The following is a 16403-nucleotide window of genomic DNA, read 5'->3' as shown; positions in this document are numbered from 1 at the left end:
CCTGGCTAACACGGTGAAACCCCGTCTCTACTAAAAATACAAAAAAAAAACTAGCCGGGCGAGGTGGCGGGCGCCTGTAGTCCCAGCAACTCGGGAGGCTGAGGCAGGAGAATGGCGTAAACCCGGGAGGCGGAGCTTGCAGTGAGCTGAGATCTGGCCACTGCACTCCAGCCTGGGCGACTGGGCGACAGAGCAAGACTCCGTTTCAAAAAAAAAAGAAAAAAAAAAAAAAGCCAATCATAAAACTAGTTTTAATATTGAAAAGGTAGAAACAATCTAAATATTTAACCTGAGTATATTAAAAATTATAATGAAATAAGCTATGTGTGGTGGCTCACGCCTGTAATCCCAGCACTCTGGGAGGGCGAGGCAGGCGGATCACTTGAGGTCAAGAGTTCAAGATCAGCCTGGCCAACATAGTGAAACCCCATCTCTACCAAAAAATACAAAAAAATTAGCCGGGCGTGGTTGTGTGCTCCTATAGTCCCAGCTACTTGGGAAACTGAGGCACAAGAATCACTTGAACCTGGGAGACAGAGGTTGCAGTGAGCTGAGATCACACCACTGCACCCTAGCCTGGGCAACAGAGTGAGACCCTGTCTCAAACAAACAAACAAACAAAAAACTATAATGAAATATGTGTAGCTCTTAAATATGATGACATAAAAATATTTCAGGAAAATGCTTACAATATATTAAGTTTAAAAGCAGGTTCCGGCTGGGCATAGTGGCTCACGCCTATAATCCCAGCACTTTGGGAGGCCAAGGCAGGCGGATCACGAGGTCAGATCGAGACTATCCTGGTTAACACGGTGAAACCCCATCTCTACTAAAAAAAATACAAACAATTAGTCAGGCGTGGTGGCAGGCACCTGTAGTCCCAGCTACTCGGGAGGCTGAGGCAGGAGAATGGTGTGAACCTGGGAGGCGGAGCTTGCAGTGAGCCAAGATAGCGTCACTGCACTCCAGCCTGGGCAAAAGAGCAAGACTCAGTCTCAAAAAAAAACACACAAAAAAACAGGCAGGTTCCAAAAACAGTATTATGGGGTAGGCACACTCGTCATTTTTATAAACATAAGTCAGTCCACATGTCTGTAGTAAAAATCATGGAATAGTAAACACTACAGTGTTTACAATCTTAAATTCTTGTTCAATGGCAGAATTACGACTTTTCTTTTGTTTTTCTATATTTTGTACTTTTTTCTACAATGTTCCCATATTGCTTTTGTAATGAAATCTTCTTGACAATTTTGAAAGAGTCCTTCAGGAAGGCAATGTTGGAATAATTGGCTGCACAAGGATGTTCTTCACTGAACAGTGAAAATTCTTGCCAATTTAGGCCAGCTGCGGTGGCTCACGCTTGTAATCCCAGCACTTTGGGAGGCCGAGGCAGGTGGATTACTTGAGGTCAGGAGTTTGAGACCAGCCTGGCCAACATGGCGAAACCCCATCTTTACTAAAAATACAAAAAAATTAGCAGGGCGTGGTGGGGGGTGCCTGTAGTCCCAGCTACTCAGGAGGCTGAGGCAGGACAATCGCTTGAACCTGGGAGGCAGAGGTTGCAGTGAGCTGGGTTTGCGCCACTGCCCTCCAGTCTGGGTGACAGAGTGAGATCATGTCTCAAAAAAAAAAAAAAAAAAAACACGAAAAACAAAAAAAATTGCCCATTTGATGGTTACAGAAATGCGCTGGGATGGCAATGGCTGGGAGGAAGGCCAAGGGGATAAACTGCTCCAGATCCAGTAATCCCGAATTTGATGTTACCATGAAATCTAAATGTGTAGAAAGCACAAAGAATCTGGAGTCCCCGGACACTGAGTTCGAATCCTACGGCTGCTTTGAGGAAGATGCCTTAGCTTCCCGAGACTCACTGTCCATAAAGTGGAAGTAAGAGCAATGTAGGATAATGGTGAAGATTAAATAAGATAATGAGTTGCTTTGTGAAGCAGAAAGCTCTAAACAAATGCTGGATGCAGCAGATAATAACATCTATGTCTAGTTTAGCTTTGGCAAGCTGGACAGCGGTGCTGTGGTTGAATTTGCCCTGACTGCTGAGAACACTGGGCATGTTGCGGGTGAGAGATAATTTTCCCATAGGATTCAGGCAAACTCTTGAATTTTCTGGTCCATAGTACTATAGAATATAAAAATAAACTAGCTAGGCACGGCGGCTCATGCCTGTAATCCCAGCAACTGGGGAGGCTGAGGCAGGAGAATCACATGAGCTCAGGAATTTGAGACCAACATTGTGAGATCCTGTTTCTGCAAAAAGTTTTAAAATTAGCCAGATACAGTGGCAGGGCCTATAGTCCCCACTACTTGGGAGGCTGAGGTGGGAGGATCACTCGAGCCCAGGAGTTTGAGGTTATAGTTAGCGATGATGACACCACTGCACGCCAGCCTGTGTGAACAGAATGAGACTCTATCCCAGAATTTTTTTTTTTTTTTTTGAGACAGATTCTTACTCTTGCCCAGGCTGGAGTGCAGTGGCAGGATCTCGGTTCACTGCAACCTCTGCCTCCCAGGTTCAAGCAACTCTCCTGCCTCAGCCTTCTGAGTAACTGGGATTACAGGCATGCGCAAACCATGCCTGGGTAATTTTTTTTTGTATTTGTAAAGATGGGGTTTCACCATATTGGCCAGGCTGGTCTCGAACTCCTGACCTTGTGATCCACCCGCCTCAGCCTCCCCAAGTGCTGGGATTACAGTGTGAGCCACTGCACCCAGCCTAAAAATTTTTTTTTCGTTAAAAAATTTAAATAAAAATAAACTTATTCAGAGCTCAGAGGAAGGTGTTTGGTGACCTGCTGACTACTCTTTGAGGAGTGAATATACGGTCCCTGATGAGAACCCCTGGTTAGTCGTGTGCTGAGCACTGGGAAGGAGAGAAAATGGCACAAAATGCAGACATCTGTTACCTCCTTCGCCTATACCTGCTCACTGATGTTTCGGCGAAATGCTTGGGAGCTGAGTTGGGTGGACCGAGGATGCCAGAGCTTGTCATCTAAGGAGGCTGGGAGAGGCTGGGTGGTGGTTCCGGTTAGATGGGTCTCCACCCTGCACGAGATAGATGGGCAGGCTCATGAATCATGAGCCCCCGTGTTCATAACCCATTAACTAGTTTGTCGCAGCGCCACTCTTGACTTTCCCACAGTATGGACCCAGACATTCTCAGAGGGTACCGTGTTCTTCAGTCCACCCAGATGAAATAGATTTACAAATCCAATGATGAGCTGAGTATTGGCTGTGTTTGGAGATCCGTTCTTGACTGTGCCACTCCAAGTCCTTCAAATGAAAGACAACGTTCGCCCTTTTTTTTCCTTCCTTTTCTGCTCCTTCTAGGATACCCTTCGCCACGTTTTCTGTTTTACCTCCTTTTCTTTCAAGGAATCATTTTAATTGTTCTTCCTCTCCTTGTTCCTCAGTTTCCCTCGCCTTCTCCTCATGCCCTCCTCTCTCTGCCTCTGGATCTAGCCAGCGTCTTCCTCTGTGCTCTTCATGTCACAGGCACCTGTCACCAGGAGCCACTGATGCCAGGCTGTCCTGAGCCAACGCACAGGGAGGACTATGTGATGAGGGAGTGCAGACGGCAAGACAGCCATTCGGCAGCAGAATGGGGGCTGCCCTTGCCGCCCAGGTCACCCAGGCTGAGGCTCCTGAGCTGCGTGATCCTCCCTTCATCACTCACCCCTTCTCTGCCAGCCCTCCTCCCCTGCCCTCCCTCCACAGGAGCCCTTGGATTTATCCACACCTGCTGGTGCCAACATGCCCTAGACTGAAAGCGCCACTCCAGGTGTGGTTTCACCTGGTGAATGGAGAGGCACGGGGCGGCTCTGTGTCCAGAGGTGGGAGAGGCTGTTCAGGGCCAGCCTTGTGCTTGGGTTCAGCCAGCGCGGCTGCCCCCGTCCATGCCAGGCCGTTCTGTTGATCCCCGCTACCGAGCGGAGCGTCAGGAGAGGAGCTTTTGCTGTCTCCTTCCTGCCTCAGAACCCCACCCGCTGTGTTTCTTCTCATCTGAATCTCATGTTGAAATCTCCAGCCCAAGGGGTTTCCCAACACCTCCCAGTTCTGAATCAACCCGCTGATGCCAGCACTCCCAGATGAGGAATAGAGATGTGAGGTGGGACCTGGCCTGGCACTGCGCCCTGAAGACACTCCTGTGCCCGCAACAGTCATCCGACTGGTGGCGTCTGGACAAACAAACCTAGTTCCCTCCTTAGCTTCCATGAAGGAGAAAAACAAGTGGGTACAAGCTGAGGACAAGGCTGGGAGTGGAACTGTAGGAACAAGGACTGGCCAGATGGTGACACCAAGGCGGCCACAGTCCTCCCCTGGAGTCACAGCTGCAGATCTGGCCTGCATCAGGTGGTCCTCTCGGGCAGCCAAAGAATTCTCTGTCCTCACCAGTGTCTCGGTGGAAACCATGCCCAGTCTCTCTCGGGGCCACCCCACAGGAATATGCCTTTTAGTTCCCCACCTACGGCTTCATGGGGAAGACTTCTGGCAGCAGGGGCCCAGACACGGCAGCAGAGTCTAGAGCAAACACAGAGAACTGGGTCAGTCTTCCTCTTTGTCCTACTGCAGCCTTGGGGTCCGGTCATTCTCTGAACACGGCTGAAGGACAGCAATAGGGCCAGAATGGCAACCTGGGTCTGTGCATCATGTTCTAGCCAACAAAACATCCCACCTTGGATTTTAGTTTTAAAATCTATTCAAAGCTTCAGTTCTGCATCCAATTCCCAGAGAGCCCATCCCCTCATCCAAATGCGCAGAGTGGCATGCCAGCACTGAGCCACCTCTGGAGGGTCGGCACCCTCTCACAGGAGAACACTGCAGACTGTAACTGAGCCTCTCTCTGCTCCTCTGATTTGAGGAGCAAGTACACCTGATCCCACAGCAAGCACTTGTTCTTGGCACTTGGTGTCACTCTTGCTTCATCTTGGCTCAGCTTACACCCTTCAACAGACTGGTGGCGATCACCACAGAGAACTCTCTTCTTCCCCCTCCGTGCCACATGCACACACATGCACACTCACACAAGTACACTCACATATGCGCACAATTGCACACACGCACACTTGCACACACACGTGCACAGTTGCACACATATGCACTCACACATGCACTCACGTGCACACACGCACACTTGCACCACGCACATTCACATACGTGCACAATTGCACACACGCACATTCCACATGCACACACACACACACACACATGCCCACCAGGGCAGGAGCCTGGCTCTCCAGGAGACAGGGCAAGTGTCCAGACAGAAGGATGACAGCCATGTTGTGGCACAAGAGGGCCCCATGGCGGATGGTGGGGGGGAAGGGCCATGTGGACAGGCAGGGTGGGGTTGGGAGGGGGTCCTCATCTTTCCTGAGCAGGGCCCCGGGTGGAACCAAGTCTTCTGGGATTGTTCATTGTTGACTTCATCAGCATATTCTTAAAACTCGAAATTTTTCAGAAGATAATCTAACAGCACAAACATGCACACATAAACAGTAAGAGTCTGTTGGCATCAAATTGGCAAACTGTGGTAGCAGAAGCACAGAAAGGATCCATTCCAGGTGTGAGGCTTGCTGCCCCTCCCTCTTCAATGCGCTGGCTACCAAGCCTTTGCCAGTCCCCAGTGCAGCAGTTCACAGACTTTTTTTCTGCTAAGAACGGCTTTTGGCAACCCCAAAAATGTGATGTGCCCTTTCGGTGGGTAGAATTAATTGGCGTAATAGAACGTGTCCTCCTCTCAGGCTTCAGCGCTGCTGCTGCATCTTCGCAGCTTCTCTCAGCCTCAGTTCTGTCCCTTTTCCTCACTCAGACAACAACAGGTTTCTCCTAGCGAGGCAGTAATGAGCTCCCACTGGACTTTGGGGTCCTCTAGAATCACCTGCAAACTCCGCTCCTCCCTCCCAACGTTGTCTCTAGAAGATTCCTTTGTCCTCGAGGCTCTCCTTTCAGTGAAGGACCCTCATGGGGACACAGTGCCTCCTCTGGGGCACACAGCCATAATATTCTTCTCATAAGAAATCCAACTCCTTGACCAGGCACGGTGGCTCACGCCTATAATCCCAGCACTTTGGGAGGTCAAGGCAGGTGGATCACCTGAAGTCAGGAGTTTGAGACCAGCCTGACCCAACATGGTGAAACCCCATCTCTACTAAAAATACAAAAATTAGCTGGGCATGGGGGTGCGTGCCTATAATCCCAGCGACTCGGGAGGCTGAGGCAAAAGAATCACTTGAACCCGGGAGGCGGAGGTTGCAGTGAGCTGAGATCACACCACTGCCCTCCAGCCTGGGCAACAGAGCGAGACTCCATCTCAAAAAAAAAAAGAAAGGAAAGAAAACTCCTCTGCTACCCATGAGGGAAGGTGGCTCAGGATGAAAGAGAAGTTTGACAATCCCTAAATATCACCAGCTTAAGAAGAGCCGTTACCCAAGAAGTCAGTGGGGAAAGGGCTGCCGGCCTTAGCCACAGCTGTCCTCTACCCACACTGCTGCCTGCCGCAGGCCCCAGCACTGTCAGCCGAAAAAGCCCAGTGATATCTGGGTTACAGGGCTTGAGGCTGCCTTGATTTCTAGCCAACAGCTGGGCTGTCCTCAGCAAGAGCTCTCCTGGGAACGGGTCGGGGAGATTCCCTGTGCCCTGTCATTCTGACATCTCCCTGCACAAGGGAGCGGGTTCACCATGTCCTTGCCACCTCATCTTTGAAAACATCTCATAAAAGCGCATCAGAGAAAACAGTCTTTTCATCCCACCTATCATTAGTTCCCAGAGCAGGGGCTGGGGGTAGGCAGCCTCCCTGAGAGTTTGCGGGATGAGGCAACACCGGCGCCTGAACTACCATTTCGCCTACTTCTGGAGATAAGCCTGTTGATGTCAAAGTCAGGAATGACCAACTCCAGCCAACAGCGCCCTGTGGAACTGGGTCTCTGGCATCTCCTTTCTCCCAGGCACCATCCCCAGGGCAGGAGACAGGAACCCTAGATCGTGGGGGTTTGTGAACTGACCTAGGTAAACAATAACAAGTCGGGCTGCACTCTCCTTGAGGTAGTTTAAAGTACTTTATCATCATGACCTCACCGATCTCACCAACATCCAAGGAAGGAAGGAAAGAAAAAAGGCAGAAGCTTTCTCATTTCATAAAACAAAAGTGAATGGGGGATGGGCGCAGTGGCTCACACCTGTGATCCCAGCACTTTGGGAGCCCGAGGCAGGTGGATCAGCTGACGTCAGGAGTTTAAGACCAGCCTGACCAATATGATGAAACTCCGTCTCTGCTAAAAATACAAAAACTTAGCCGGGCGTGGTGGTGGGCACATGTAATTCCAGTTACCCAGGAGGCTGAGACAGGAGAATTACTTGAACCTGGGAGGTGGAGGTTGCATTGAGCCAAGATCTCACCACTGCACTCCAGCCTGGGCAACAGAGCAAGACTCCATCTCAAAAAAACAAACAAACAAACAAACAAAAAAAAGTGAATGGGGAGTGGGAGCTTTTAGGTGAACCAGCTCCTATTCACTCATGGTCAGAGAAGAACAGGTATCTCAAATACACACAATAACACTAATGGGGAGGGGGGAGGGCACACAAATGAACTCCAAAGCCCTGACTGGCTCATAGCCAGAAAAAAACAAAAAAATTCCCGATTTGGGTAGAGGGGTCCTCAACTGGGAGTTTGACAGTTCAGACTGATTTCAAAAGACAGGCTGAATTTCACCCCTCTGTGCTGGAAAGGGTATCAAACCATAAATTCCCCCTGCCCTGACTTCACCAAACTGTAAACAACAGAGACGCGCACCTGAGTAATTAGAAGAAAAAGCTAAGTGGCTTGTCAGCTAAGTGGCTTGAGTAGGCATAGGTGTGGCTGGAAGCATTCTGTGTATTTTCTCTACAGCCAAATGTGTAAATAGTCAGAAATACTAGTTTAATAAGCTTATAAATTTGGAGTGACTCTACATCTGACAGTGAGGTCTGGGGTTCAACTATTTCACCTCTGAAATCAAAGGGGCTGCGATGGAGTATTCATCTCTGACCAATTCTTTTTTTTTTTTTCTTTTTTCTTTTTTTGAGATGGCGTTTCGCTCTTATTGCCCAGGCTGGAGTGCAGTGGCACAATCTCAGCTCACCACAACCTCTGTCTCCCGGATTCAAGCAATTCTCCTGCCTCCACCTCCTAAGTAGCTGGGATTACAGGCGCCCACCACCACGCCTGGCTAATTTTTTGTATTTTTAGTAGAGATGGGGTTTCATCATGTTGCCCAGTCTGGTCTTGAACTCCTGACCTCAGGTGGTCCACCCACCTCGGCCTCCCAAAGTGCTGGGATTACAGGCGTGAGCCACCACGCCCGGCCCATCTCTGACCAATTCTTCCAGAATGTTCCACAGGTTTCTTCCTTATGATTCTATTTTACTGACACAAACAATTTGCCCTCCAATGTTTTGTGGATAACAACTCTGGGTGTTCAAAGATGTTTTCTGACATCTTATCTCTTTCCTTCCCTTCTTGGTCTGCCCTGGGCTACCTGAAATGCCTCCTAAACACGTGCTTCCCTTACCAATGTTCATCAGACGGGTACTTGTCCTGGTTAACTCCTACAAATTCACAAGATTCTCTAATGCTTAAGTTCAAAACACTTGCATCTCTAGGTAATCATTGTTTGCTACAATGGTCTTTAGTTTTTTCTATCTACAATGTTTCTAAACGTTAATTTAATTGAACTTAAAAGCGACTGTGCATAATGTGCCGCAACTTGGCACTCAGCTCATGTAAACAGTGTCTTGCTGACAGGGTAGGTCTAGCGCAGGAAATAACCCCGTCAGCAGCGCTGTCCCACATAGGACTACAAATCCATGACAGCCTCAGGGGTTCCCCACGAGTCACAATGGGTGATGTCATTCTTCTGGGGCTTGGCTAGGCCATGGCTGGGTCTAGAGGCACTCTCTCTTCCCAGTCCGTTTTTAGAACTAATATTTGCAGTGCTACCTCCACATTTCCCTCTATTTCTGATTCATGCCAGCCTGGGGCCTGAGACAGAACAAGCCTGCAACTGAATACATTGCTACCACTTTTTTTCCAGAACCTTAGGAAAACGTTAATATCCAGGGCTATGAGTGACCTTGCTGCCCCACATCATGGAACTGTTTATTAAACAGACGGATGGACAACCTTATAATTAGGTCAACTACGTATACTCCGATTCAAGCCCTTGGTTCCATTCCTTTTCTCTCTAAGATTAGGGAATTTCTCAATGACCAATAACGCAGAAATCCCCCCCCTCACATCCCGAGGGAGATTGCTCAGCCTACAGCCACCCTGTGAAGATCTCATGACTGCTGGCATCTGCCCCAATAACCCAAGTCTCTTATCTGTGAGCTTTGGTTTGTCAGCCCCTGTCGTTCGCATTAGTTTTCCTGTGCCTGTGAGGACAGAACCCGGATAAAGTGGGAGTCCTGATCCTGCGTATGCTGGTTGAATAGGTAAACACCCTCAGATAAGGAGGCCTTGTGAAAAACCATTGTGACGTCCTAAGAATGCAAGGTGTAAAAGTTCCGATCCCACTCTCCCACCCCTAAACCAGTTGAGACACAGACCTGCCCTTCCCCAGGTTGACTTGGCCCGATTAGATAGCATCTGCAATCTGCACTCGCTCCCTCCCTCCCAAGTGAATCAGTCCCCAACCGGTTACCTCCCCAGGCTCCCTGGAGACACAATGCCAAGTACAGCCTAGGGGGTGACGGCTCCATTTCAGGAGCCTGGCATCTCCGAGAGTGCCACCCCAATCCTCCGCTTTGGGCAGGTGCATGGGGAGGACTCAGGAAAGAGGTGTTCTGCCATGGACCAGTCCAGGTCCAAAAAGTCTCAAGAAGTGCCCGGGAGCCAGGAGAAGAGCCGAGAGATGAAAGGAGACGCCTGAGGTGCCGCAGCCCAGGTCTGAGCCGGGCTAGAAACCGCGTGACAAAACAACGATGCGTTCTTAGCCGTGATGGAACTTCCAGATTAGCTCGGCTTTCTTCCTTTTGTTTTGTTTTGTTTTGTTTTATTCATCTCTGTAGCATCTGTTTTCCTCTGGGCATGTGACACTTCCACTTTTTCCCTTCTTTGGTCCTCTTCCAGAGGTTCTGTTCTGCGCCGGATTAGGTCAGGAGTGATGGATTGTTCTTATACACACGGGATATGGTGGATGAATGTGTTGATCTGACACTCATTGAGAGTTCTAAACAGGGAACCACAACAGTGACAAGTGGTAAAAGACACGGCCCCTGCCTCTCGAGCTTCTGTGGGACCTAGCAAGCTGGTGGGGTGCACCCAGCTTTATGCATCTGCCCTCAGGAGAGCTGCACAAGCTCCAATTTTTCTACTTTTATTTTTATTTATTTTTTGAGATGGAGTCTCACTCTGTCATCCAGGCTGGAGTAGAGTGGCACGATCTCTGCCCCCCAAGTTCAAGCGATTCTCCTGCCTCAGCCTCCCAAGTAGCTGGGATTACAGGCGCCTGCCACTGCGCCCAGCTAATTTTTGTATTTTTAGTAGAGACAGGGTTTCACCATCTTGGCCAGGCTGGTCTTGAACTCCTGACCTTGTGATCCACCCGCCCTGGCCTCCAAAAATGTTGGAATTATAAGTGTGAGCCACCGCGCCCAGTCTCAGGCTCCGATTTTTCTAAATGGAAGCCTCATCTCTTACTGACCCACTGGGTAACTGAACCCTTGATTTTTTTTTTTGAGACGGAGTTTCACTTTTGTTGCCCAGGCTGGAGTGCAATGGCGCGATCTCAGCTCACTGCAACCTCCGCCTCATGGGTTCAAGCGATTCTCCTGCCTCAGCCTTCCCGAGTAGCTGGAATTACAGGCATGCGCCACCAAATTCGGCTAATTTTGTATTTTTAGTAGAGATGGGGTTTCTCCATGTTGGTCAGGCTGGTCTCGAACTCCTGACCTCAGGTGATCTGCCCACCTTGGCCTCCCAAAGTGCTGGGATTACAGGCATAAGCCACCGCACTCGGGCAGAACCTTTGATTTTTATGTAAGACTGATCTCTTGGCCTGGCGCAGTGGCTCACGCCTATAATCCCAGCACTTTGAGAGGCCAAGGCAGGCAGATGACCAGTTCAGGAGATTGAGACCATTCTGGCCAACATGGTGAAGCCCTGTCTCTACTAAAAATACAAAAATTTGCTGGGTGTGGTGGCATGCACCTGTAAACCCAGCTACTTGGAAGGCTGAGGCAGGAGAATGGTTTGAACCCGGGAGGCAGAGATTGCAGAGTGAGCCAAAATCACGTCACTCCACTCCAGCTTGGCAACAGAGTGAGACTCCGTCTCAAAAAAAAAATACGATCTCCCGCTGGTAACAACTGGTTAATTAGTCTCTGGTTTTCTGTCCTCCTTCTACTCAAATGCTCCAGAAGAGCTCTGTATTTAAATATGCTCAAGTATGAATCTCTGGTCAAGTGAAGACTATTTCTAGAAAACAAGTAAGTCTTCCCAAATTCATCTGCCTCAGCTAGGATGGGCATAAATCACTTTTTCTTGAATTGGTCTGCATTGCATATCCTATTTCCGTCTCATCTTTTTTTTTAAATTGCCAAACAAGATGTATGCCACCCAAGCCACAAAATGGCAGACAACCAATTTCTGTCCTGCTACATCCAAAATTCTCTAAGGTTCTACAAATACGAGCAATGATCATTAAATGACTTGTGCTGTAAGGGAAGAAGAGGAACTGGAAATATTCCAGCTAGTGCCAGGAGCTCTGGGGACCCCAGCTCCGCCTGGCTGCCTGGGTCCACTCATTTCCAAGGAGATAATGTCTATGGCTGCTGATGGGTCTCTCTGATGACCACACTTTCAGAACTGGAAATTGGTGGTGGCCTGATGTGTAGCCTGACAAAGGGCCAGTGTGTCTCTGTCCCAGAAATTGAGATTGTCCCAGAAATCTGAGGCCACATGGTTACCTGCAGGACAGTTCTGACACCATTTAGCTCATTGAAGCAGATGTTCAAACTCTCCAAACCCACCTATCTACTTACAATTTGCATCCCCCCAACCCCCATCAGTCTCCTTTTTTTAAAAAAAGCAATATGCTAAGCCAGGCATGGTGGCTCAGGCCTGTAATTCCAGCACTTTGGGAAGCTGAGGCAGGAGGATCACTTGAGAACAGGAATTTGAGACCAACCTGGGCAACACAGCAAGACCCTGTCTCTACAAAAAATAAAAATAAAAAAATGAGCCAGTGATGCCTGCCTGTGGTCCCAGCTACTCGGGAGGCTGAGATGGGAGGATTGCTGGAGCCCAGAAGGATGAGGCTACAGTAAGCTGTGATTGTAACACTGAACTCCAGCCTGGGCAACAGAGCCAGACCCTGTCTCTAAAAAAAGAAAGAAAAAAGAGAGCCAGAAATGCTAGCGGTAAAAAAAAACAAAAAACAAAAAACGAAAAAAACACAAAACACCTAACTTAAAGCCTGCACATTCCCCGCAGGGGGGTGTTTATGGCCCTGTATCCAGCTGGCTCTTCCTAGATTCAAAAGTAATTATTCCAAAAGAATGCTTTATGGTTAAAATTAAACCACAGTCCAAACGCTATTAGAACCAGACTTTGAACAAATGCCAAAGAGGACAGTTATCAACATCTTCTTGACAAAAAAAAGAGATCCACCAGAAGGAAGAAATTTAAAACAAACAAAAAAATTAAGTAAAATGTTGAAACCTGTTCAACCACCCTACTATAGTTAGTACGCACTTTTTAACCACATTAGGAAAGCGAAACTCGTCGTAGGTGGGGTGGAAACGCTCCCAGGTCATCCTGTCTAAAGAAACTCGGGTCGCGCCTACCTGAGGGACGTGCGGGCGCGGCTCGGCCCCCACGAGGCGCCCAGACACCCCGCCGGCCGCGCGGCTCCCGCAGGCACAGCGCCCGCCCCGGCGAGCACCAGTGCATCACCCCGGTGACGTGGGTCACCTGCCCTGATGCGTTATTCTGCCGCTTGATGAAGAAACCAGCATCTAGGAAAACACAGAGGCGCCCATTAGCGTGCACGAAAATGCCCGAGGGAGCTGAGAGCTGGCGAAGTCACGAGTGCCGGGCTCCGGGCGGGAGGTGGGGGCAGGGCGGCGGGGCAGGGCCGGGCGGGAGCGGCGATCCGAGGCCGGATCAGCAGCGCCCCCTCCTGGAACTCCGGGAGCACCGCGCGCTCGGGTGCCGCTCTCCTTCCAGCCTGGCGCGCCGCTGACCCCTATCGGACAACGCTTTGACCGTTGGCTAAAGCAAGTATCAGACGTCAGCTCCTCCAGGTGGCAAGCACGCCTGGCCAAGCCTCAGTTTCCACATCTCTCAAATGGGCGCGATGGCAACACCAGCTACCCTTGCACACCTCAGAGGGTGACCAGGAACAAATGAAGGAAGAGCCGCTGTTTCTCCCTGGGCCGGCCTCAGGGCTTAGGCCCGCCTCGCTGCTTAGGCCCTAGCAAAATCCAGGTCGCCTCCCTGAGGTCATCTTTCTCCCCCTTGTCTGAACTAGGAGCACAGTTATAAAACCACAGTCATGTTGTTCTGAGTGGTGTCTCTCTTCTAGTAGCTTCAATAACTACACAAATGTATTTAGCATGATTTTCAAAACATTTTTTCTTATAAGCATGTATCATAATTTAAATTAGTTTTCTGGCAATTAGCCATTCACTGTCTAAATCCCCCACCATACTGTGAGTCCTGGGGATGCAGGGACCTCCCTGCCACTGTCACTGTTATGTCTCCAGAATCTTCCTAGCATAGTGCCTCCCACACAGTAGGTGCTCAATAAATCACTGTTGGAAAAATACATGGATGAAGCCTAGGAGCTGGAGGCTAGCCAGAAACAGAAAGGACAAAGTCAGACATGGGAGGAAATCCTATTTCCAGAATGGTAACTCAAGTTAATATTAAATATGAGGCCAAAGGCTGGGTGCGGTGGTTCATTTCTGTAATCCTAGCACTTTGTGAGGCCGACGTGGGTGAATCACTTGAGGCCAGGAGTTCGAGACCAGTGGGGCCAACATGGTAAAACCCTGTCTCTACTAAAAATAGAAAAAATTAACTGGGTGTGGTGGTGCGCATCTGTAATCCCAGCTATTGAGGAGACTGAGGCATGAGAATCTCTTCATGCCTCCCTTCATGGGAGGCAGAGGTTGCAGTGAGCCGAGATTACACCACTGCACTCCTGCCTGGTGACAGAGTGAGACTCTGTGTCAAAAAATAAAAATAAAAAAGGCCAGACACAGTGACTCATGCCTGTAATACTAGCACTGGAGGAAGCCAAGGTAGAAGGATCACTTGAACCCAGGAGTTCAAAACCAGCCTGGGCAACAAGGTGAAACCACATCTCTGCAAAAAATACAAAAATTAGCCAGGCACTGTGGCACATGTCTGTAGTCTCAGCTATTTGGGAGGCTGAGGTGGGAGGATTGCTTGAGCCCAGGAGGTGGAAGCCGCAGTGAACCATGATCACACCACTGCACTCCAGCCTGGGCGACAGAGTAAGATCCTGTCTCTAAATAATAATAATAATTAATAAAATAAAATAAAATAGAATAAAATAAAAATGAAAGGCCAGGCACAGTGGTGAGTGCCTATAATCCCAGCTACTCAGGAGACTGAGGTTGGAGGCTCAGTTGAGCCCAGGTGTTCTAATCCAGCTTGGGGAATGTAGGGAGACACCATCTCTATTTTAAAAAGAAAAAAGAAAGAAAAGGTGGGGATGATGAAAAAGGTTTTTAAATAGAAAGAGGTGGTGGTTGCACAACATTGTGAATGCATCAAATGCCACTGAATTGTACTCTATAAAATGATTAATTATATGTTATATGCATTTCACCTCAATAAAAAAAATGAAAGGGCAGAATTGTAATACAATCATGATCCTTCCTGATTTAGACACTGCAAATACTTGATGAAGTCAACATAAAGAGAATAACTTTTATAGAGTGTTCTACAGTTGACATAAATGTTTTCATATAAATGATTTCATTTGTCCCTCCCAACAAGCCCATGAACTTGTAGACGAGGAAAACAGGATTGCAGATCAGTGGCTTCCTTCCAACAGGTAGGGCACACTCCCACTCGGGGGCTCTGCCCTTGAAGCTCCCCGCTATGAAAAGACTTCCTCCAAACCACAGCCTCCCCCTGCCCTCTTGCTGGGCTCTGCTTCAACAGTCACCAGAAGGGCCTTCCTCAAAGAGCGGCCCTCCTTCCCACCGTCATTCTCTCTCCCTTACCCGGCTTGAGTTTTTCTTTAAAATTCTTCGGATATATCATATTGACATTATTTGTTTTTGTCTCCTTCCATAATGTTAGCACCAAGAGAACAGGGCTATTTGTGAGTTTTGTTCTGTTATAATCCTGACATCTGGAACGGTACCTGACAAATAATAGGTGCTTAATAAATATTGTTAAATGAATGCATTTGTTAATTGGCCAGATCTTTTGAGGAGCCAAGGCTTTTTAGGTCACATCACAAAAACGAAATCACATGTGATGGAGATAAAATACCAGTTGTGAGAGGCCTGTAATGAAGCGCTACCCAGTTCACTGATTATTCCCTGTGTGTGCTCCCCTTATCCCCCAGGGAGGCACCTGTCTGCTGTATACCTGGCTCCCAGCACGGTGCTAGACACCTAGTATTAGGCACTGGTCTGCATCAGTAAGAAACAATGGATTCTGAGCAACACAGACAAGAACAAAACTGGCCACAATGCACGTCCCAGTCCCACCCTAGGTGTGCACATGGCAGGGAATGGGGAGTCTCTGAGGACCAGAAGAAGGAGGAAGGAGGATATGCAGGACAGGGGTCAGAGTCCAGGGAGCAGCAGAGCATGGCCCTGTGAGCCCCACGTGATCTGTGTAGAAATGGCTACCAAGACCAAGCTGATCTGCCATGCAAACCTTGCACGATTACTTCTTGTTCCCAGGGGAGAGCTTGCAGGGCTAGCCTCTCATGAGTGGGGTCGGTGTGGTCTGACAGGATGGATGACCCCTGTGCTATGGACAGTGAGCCTCTGAGAGGCAGTGGCCTCTCCATAATACTGTCCAGTGGCCTCTGAGAAATTCCTGGCCAGCAGTGGCCACCTTCCTCCAGTTCCTGAGCCAGGCAGCCAGGTGTGATGGAAAGTTGTCAGGTATAACTCAAAGAACATAGATTAAGAGTCTAGAGGCTGAGCACAGTGGCTCACACCCATAACCCCAGCACTTTGGGAGGCCAAGGCAGGGGATCACCTGAGGTCAGGAGTTTGAGATCAGTCCGGACAACATGGTGAAACCCCATCTCTACTAAAAATACAAAAATTAGTCGGGCATGGTGGCAAACACCTGTATTCCCAGCCACATGGGAGGTTGAGGCAGGAGAATTGCTTGAACCCAGGAGGCAGAG

The 16403-nt window shown here is 49.0% G+C and overlaps 1 protein-coding gene across 1 annotated transcript in view; it reads right to left on the bottom strand.

The window, feature by feature from the left end:
• The window catches only part of LOC111522433, a 37881-nt gene that overhangs the window by 9060 nt on the left and 12418 nt on the right, over positions 1 to 16403 (bottom strand). The window contains exons 4-5 of the mRNA XM_023186536.2: positions 2934 to 3057; positions 690 to 829 (exon numbers count right to left, since the gene is read on the bottom strand). The gene's annotated coding sequence lies outside the window, so the exon portion shown is untranslated. The remainder of the gene's footprint in view (positions 1 to 689; positions 830 to 2933; positions 3058 to 16403) is intronic.

This window comes from Piliocolobus tephrosceles, chromosome 13 (genome assembly GCF_002776525.5).
Source record: "Piliocolobus tephrosceles isolate RC106 chromosome 13, ASM277652v3, whole genome shotgun sequence".
NCBI classification, from domain to species: domain Eukaryota; kingdom Metazoa; phylum Chordata; class Mammalia; order Primates; family Cercopithecidae; genus Piliocolobus; species Piliocolobus tephrosceles.
The sequence above is the reverse complement of the archived record's forward strand: the minus strand, read 5'-3'. Positions and strand labels throughout refer to the sequence as shown.